Here is a 6134-nt window from a genome sequence, read left to right as displayed (position 1 = left end):
TTGAATATTTGAATAATATAATATTAATATATATAATTTTCTTCTAAAAATGTATGTTCAACAAAGTTCATACACAATGATGACATGACGGGGAACTATTCATTTATCTGTACAGAGAGTAGATGTACCCATTTCTGTGTTATGCCCATTTCATCATGTTTTTTAGGTCTGGATTCTCTTGGTTGGCTTGTCATGCTTCTGTGGAAATATGAAAATGATTAAAAATGTGGTCAGTAATGACTTCGTAGCAGTCTCTTTTAGGGTAGCTCTGTAAAAGATAAACCTCTTAAAATCTTACTGTGGGGTCTGGACATTTTCTCTTCCTTGGTATGCGGAAGACTGGTGTGAAAGTTCCCTTAAGAGTTTGTCTCCCGTCTTCAGTCCAATGTGCAAATCTTCACCCGTGACTGCAAATGCACATTATCGAAAATAAATATTTTTAGTTTTATGTTAACGGTTGCATTAAATGCATTTAATTCAAATTTGTTTTTAATTGTGTACCCTTCTAGATGAAAGTTCTCCATCAGAATTATACACCACCACCTTCTAAGATCTGGCATGTCCTCCTAAATAGGAAAACGGTTTCTTTTAAATAATTTCTCCTCTGAAACCATTCATATAAACTAATTCAAACACAGGAGGAACGCTCAAATCACTCCCAGATTCAGTTAGTCACATAACCACAATTCAACATGTCAGTAGCTACAAGATTACACCTACTTGAGGTATGTGAAATGATTAAGGAGTTATCTTGTTTTTAGCAAGGCTGTATAACGTCAAATTTAAGCAACACTTACCACAGTGAAATCAAAATAAGCCTCCATTGCCATATACCAGATTTACTGCATATAAAATATACATTTTCAATAACATTGTTGTCATGCAGTATAGCTGAACAGCATAAAACTGTGTTAAAAATGAATGTGGACTGTCATTAACAGTTTCAGTTATATCAGATTTTACACATTTTTGTTAATTTAATCTTGTAATTTGTCTTGTTTAAGTTCCAAATGTTAACTCACCATGATCATGAAGATACCACAGTCATTCCCATAATCTTGCACAGGAACTCCCTGTTTGAATAGATGATTTTATAGTTGCTTATTCACTGTGATAATATAAGATAAAGTATAGTAATCACACACACACTCATTTAAGTTACAGTATGTTTACCTTTAAATCACTTCCAGTTTTTTCTGACCACTTTCCAGGGACAAGATTCTGTGCAAGTTTCCTATTTAAAAAAAGGATGGTGAATGAAGTCCTCTGTTTTGTTTTATCATGCTTGGAACACTCAATAAATAAATCAACACTAGAACACAAACTGAAGCATGAACAAAACATACACTAGTCACACATAAAGTGCTCCCTGTAAACTGCAGGCCAGAGAACATGACCAAATGAAACAAAACTGGGCTGGCCAGGGGAACGTGGCTGCCAAAATGCATGTCTTCCTTAAAGGGGTCATATGATGCGATTTAAATGTTTCCTTTCTCTTTGGAGTGTTACAAGCTCTTGGTGCATAAAGAAGATCTGTAAAGTTGCAAAGACTAAAGTCTCAAATCCAAAGAGATATTCTTTATAAAAGTTAAGAGTCAGCCACGCCTACCTAAAACGGCTCGTTCTAACACGCCCCCACATATCTACCTCACTATGTGGGAAGATTTGCATAACGCCGCCCAAATGTTCACGCAAAGAAAGAAGGCGTAACTTTTATTCTCACTGTAGTATTGTTGCTGTCGCCATGTTGTGAAGACGCTGTGTGTTTCGTTGTGAAAGCGAAACTACTTTGTTTGGCCTTCCAAAAGAGGACGATATCCGCTTCGTCATGCCTAGAGCTGATCTGTGCTGGTCGCTGAGGAAATACATCAACGTCACGCTGTGGATCGCCGGATCGGCTTCAATAATGTACAGTATGTGGAAAATAATGTGTTTTTTTTTACTTTAAACCGCATAAACACATTTCATTACACCAAATAATGTTATTTTTAGCAGCATCATATGACCCCTTTAAGTAACCTTAGGACAGTTTGGTAGGACATGTTTCCAAATTCTCCAGCAGTCTTATGGTACATAGAGTCCAGAAAGACCAACTCTCTCTGTCGAGGCCTCATCACCTACATGCAGGAAATATGCAATCTAAACTAGAAAAAATTGCATGTTTCGTAGTATAGGCCTTTCAAGTGAAATTGCACATATACATTAATACAACATAGTTTGACAGACATGCAGTCCCCACTTGGTTGCTGAAGAGGAGAGGAGGGAATGTATAAACCTCTTACACAGCATGTAGTGTCCTGGAACCCATAGTGACAAAAAAAAAAGAGCTTCTTTCTTAGAAGCATCTGCCTGTATATAAAAAAAGATAATGTTGCAATGTTATTTTTATTAAAAAAACTGAGACTGTTATTAAACTAATCAATGTAAGTATCACTCCTTTATTATGTATAGGCGTAAAAGCTGGTCAAAATCTAAGACACAGCATCTCAGGAAGTAAAGCAGTTGAAACTTGTTCTCATCCAAATTGTAAGGTTCAATGCTCCACTTCTCTTGTATGACAGTGAAGACACTGAGCTACTGACTAGTCAAGATAAAATACACTGAAAGCATAAAGTATTAAAATAAAATATCTATGCTATGCCAATTTTAAAAAATGATGTCCGATGTGAGTTGTACTTAGCCCAACTTACTGGGAGAGATATTAGAGGATCACAGTGTATAGGTGGGAGCCAAGTTGATGGGATATGCAATGTAGAAATAAATGTCTTTTTCCTGCAAAACAATAAAAACGATACAAAGCTTTAAACTTTCATTCAGAGTAACTGATTGGCTACACTGTTACATTTTGGAAGTAGTCAAAATCATACCTAATTTTGTGCCATACTACGCACAACATCCAAGCATACATCTCCTACCGGTTTAAAAAAAAGTTTGAAAATATTGATTTTAGATCAAGCATTACTTCCATAAATTCAAATAGGGTAACGACTCCACAAGAATGGTACCCACAAATGAGTCCATGTTCCTTTGCAGACCAAGAGACAACAAATTGTCCCGGGTAAGGCAAATTGATCCCTCCTTAACTATCAGCTCATTGGCTGTTTTACTTGCATCCAAGACGTAGTTGATCTAAAAATGACAAATAAATTAAAAAAATGAAAATGAAATACCAACATATAACAAACCTTCTAACGTACCAGTTGTTCTTGAAGGAGATGTCGTACTTGCATCCAAGACGTAGTTGATCTAAAAATGACAAATAAATTTAAAAAATGAAAATGAAATACCAACATATAACAAACCTTCTAACGTACCAGTTGTTCTTGAAGGAGATGTCCCTTTAGTGTCCATGAATCTCTGCAGGGCCTGAGGTTTGCTATTTGAGTGAGAGCCTCACACTGGTGTCCACACGTGTTCAAGTTCACTTCTGCCACATTTGCTGCAAAAGCACTCTCTATACAGTGTGCATAAATGGACTGTTAACTAATTGGTAAGAGAAATTGTAATCTTATGAACTATACAGGTATTTCTCAACACTCACCCAACCTGTTGTTTTCATTAGAAGTACCTGAATTAAAAAACAAAACAAAACAAAACAAAAAAAGTCACAAAAACAAAACATTGACGTTTAACACCCAAAGGTATAAATACATAACTACACTTTACCAATGACTGCTTGTCCATGTAACATGCGCAACGTCCAGACTCTTCTTAATCTTATCCATCCTTGCTGTGTTTATGATGGAATTTCTGTGATGGATTATGTTTCTGATCAAGAAAATCTGAGTACTTGGCTTCATCATGTTTAAAAAGTAGTTGTTTTTTTCCATTTGTGAGAAAAACTGCTCAACCACTTGACTGTTGATACGGCCTACGGCCAGCAAGTTCAGGAACAAGTTCAATCCTCCTTAGTACATCTTTCTCATCCTTCGTATTTCCCTCATGCAATTTATCATAGAGCACATAATGCTCTGACGATCCCGTTAAGGGGTGCCCGTTTATATCAGGAGTTTCCTTGGCCTTTATTAACCATGGAAGACTTACTGTGAGCCTCCCTTCTTTTGCACGTTGGATGATTTCAGCAGTAGGGCTGAATGATCTTCCCTCATGAGAAGAAAAGGGCAGTGCTGTTGGAAATCTTATATTTCCATGAGTTGCCAGTCCTCGGGCAAAATCATAAATTACTATATTTGGAATGTGCTGCCATGACATTAACAAGTCCATATAGTCCCTTGGACTTTCTGCTCTCAAGTTGAACTTTAAACTATACACAATTCCACATGGACACATGATTGTAGCCCAACCACCTAAGAAGATAACATTTCTTTAGCAACACACAATGCTATTCATCCCTCCATAAATGTAATAATTAATAATATTAGTAACAATACTCATACTTACCGGAGGCACCCCAAACTTTGGCAAATACTTTGTCATAGCCACTACGGTTCTTTATTTCTTGTTTCTAGTTGCAGAATGAGATCCATTTTGGACCCTGATGAGTCCATGCCACAAGACTTGCATAATTTTTTCACCTCTTCCACCTGTCAAACAGTAAACACACCAAGATTAAAATTGTATATGTATTTAAAGACTAAGAATAAATAGATTTTGGGGGAAAAATGTGAAAAGGATGGTGAAGTTTTACCTTCATTGCCATCACTTGTTCCAGAAGTCTATCTTCGGGTATTTCTACATTGACCTTCTCAGATGATGTTAGTTTTTAGTGTACCTTCTCCCACTCTGTGTTGTAGACCACATTTGATTTCCTGGTTTGTGGCCCAATCCAGGGTGACCATTTATTATAGTCAGGTTGTACAACAAATGGCTTTGTTTCCTGATCAGTATGCACACAGTTAAATGACAATAACATTAAAAAAGATTAAATTTTAAGACTGGATTAGGCTACTGAATCCCTGAAGCAAAAAAGCAGACATTCCTATTGTATGAAAGCATGTTAGGTAAATTATGCCTTACTGAAGGTTTCCATAAGTCCATCAGAAATGATTTCTGAAGAGACTGAAGTCCAAAATTCTTCCATGTCCACCATTCCAGTGTAATCTGATGGATCAGGGATTTCACTTACTGTGAAAGAAAGTTGAAGCAAGTTGATAAATATACTATGATATACACTTTTTCAGTAACATCTAAAATTATTTTTAAAACATTTTCCTCACCTGGCATGCTAAACACTCCTTTCTTATGCAGATCCATTACAACAATGGCTGGATTGGAGACACATTTTACACACGAATATGTGTATTGATGGTCTGTCAAAGCTTCAAAATGCATGTATCCTCGCAATATACGGCTGTGCGGAGGTAGCTTCACATCTAATGACAGCTCCATGGCCTCAAAAACTCTTCCTGCTGCGTTGTGAGTCTATAAAATTATAATGTCGAAGATAATTATGTTAAGAAAAATTTTCTACTCATTCACAAAGTGAAATATCTAGAAATGTTTTTGTATTACAACAAGCAAGGACTATACGGTCACCTAACCTGAAGAGATGCCCTTAAGTACAGACAGGCTAAGAATGATGTGGTCATCATAATTGTGTACACTGTCAGCTAGATTAGTAGTGAGGTGTTGGGGTGGAGGCGGGATGCTGGAAAACTTTTGTGGAACTGAGGTAAGTTGGCTGTATATATACACATGTATGTGCTCGTTAAGGTGATTAGCTGACGAGCTCCACCTGGGCCAGACTGATCGATTATCTGATCGTGCTCCTCCCGAACCTTGTTAATAAAACATCATTTCACGAGTTCACACTAAGGCAGTATCAAATGAGCAGGGCACTGCAGCGGCCGTATCAGATTAAGCCGGGCGCTGCAGTGGCGGTATCAAATTAAGCAGGGCAATGCAGCGGCAGTATCAAATGAGTAAGCGGGGCACTGCGGCGGCGGCGGCATCGAATTAAGCGGGGCATTGCGGCGGCGCTATCAAATTAAGTGGGGCACTGCAGTGGCGGCATCGAATTAAGCAGGGCACTGCTGTGACAGTATCAAATTAAGCAGGGCATTGCCGCAGCAGCCTCAAATTTCTTTTAACTGATCAGAATTAGATGGGCTTTCTTTGTGTGAAAATTATTGGTCCTGATATAGCTCTTGAAGGCGTCCGATGACCATCGACCG

At 37.7% G+C, this 6134-nt stretch overlaps 1 long non-coding RNA gene and 1 pseudogene across 1 annotated transcript; both read right to left on the bottom strand.

Moving 5' to 3' along the window:
- Positions 1–68: 68 nt before the first annotated feature.
- On the bottom strand, positions 69–1453 carry LOC107681859 (uncharacterized). The gene is made up of 6 exons (XR_001633308.1): positions 1174–1453; positions 1023–1073; positions 798–842; positions 502–566; positions 299–407; positions 69–198 (listed from the first exon to the last, which is right to left on the bottom strand). It is a non-coding gene; the product is annotated as an uncharacterized LOC107681859 (long non-coding RNA).
- A 2027-nt stretch (positions 1454–3480) lies between these two features.
- LOC107681811 (uncharacterized) lies at positions 3481–5523 on the bottom strand (annotated as a pseudogene).
- Positions 5524–6134: the final 611 nt, after the last annotated feature.

The sequence above is a fragment of the Sinocyclocheilus anshuiensis genome, unplaced genomic scaffold (assembly GCF_001515605.1).
Source record: "Sinocyclocheilus anshuiensis isolate Anshui unplaced genomic scaffold, SAMN03320099.WGS_v1.1 scaffold1973, whole genome shotgun sequence".
Classification (NCBI taxonomy): domain Eukaryota; kingdom Metazoa; phylum Chordata; class Actinopteri; order Cypriniformes; family Cyprinidae; genus Sinocyclocheilus; species Sinocyclocheilus anshuiensis.
The sequence above is the reverse complement of the archived record's forward strand: the minus strand, read 5'-3'. Positions and strand labels throughout refer to the sequence as shown.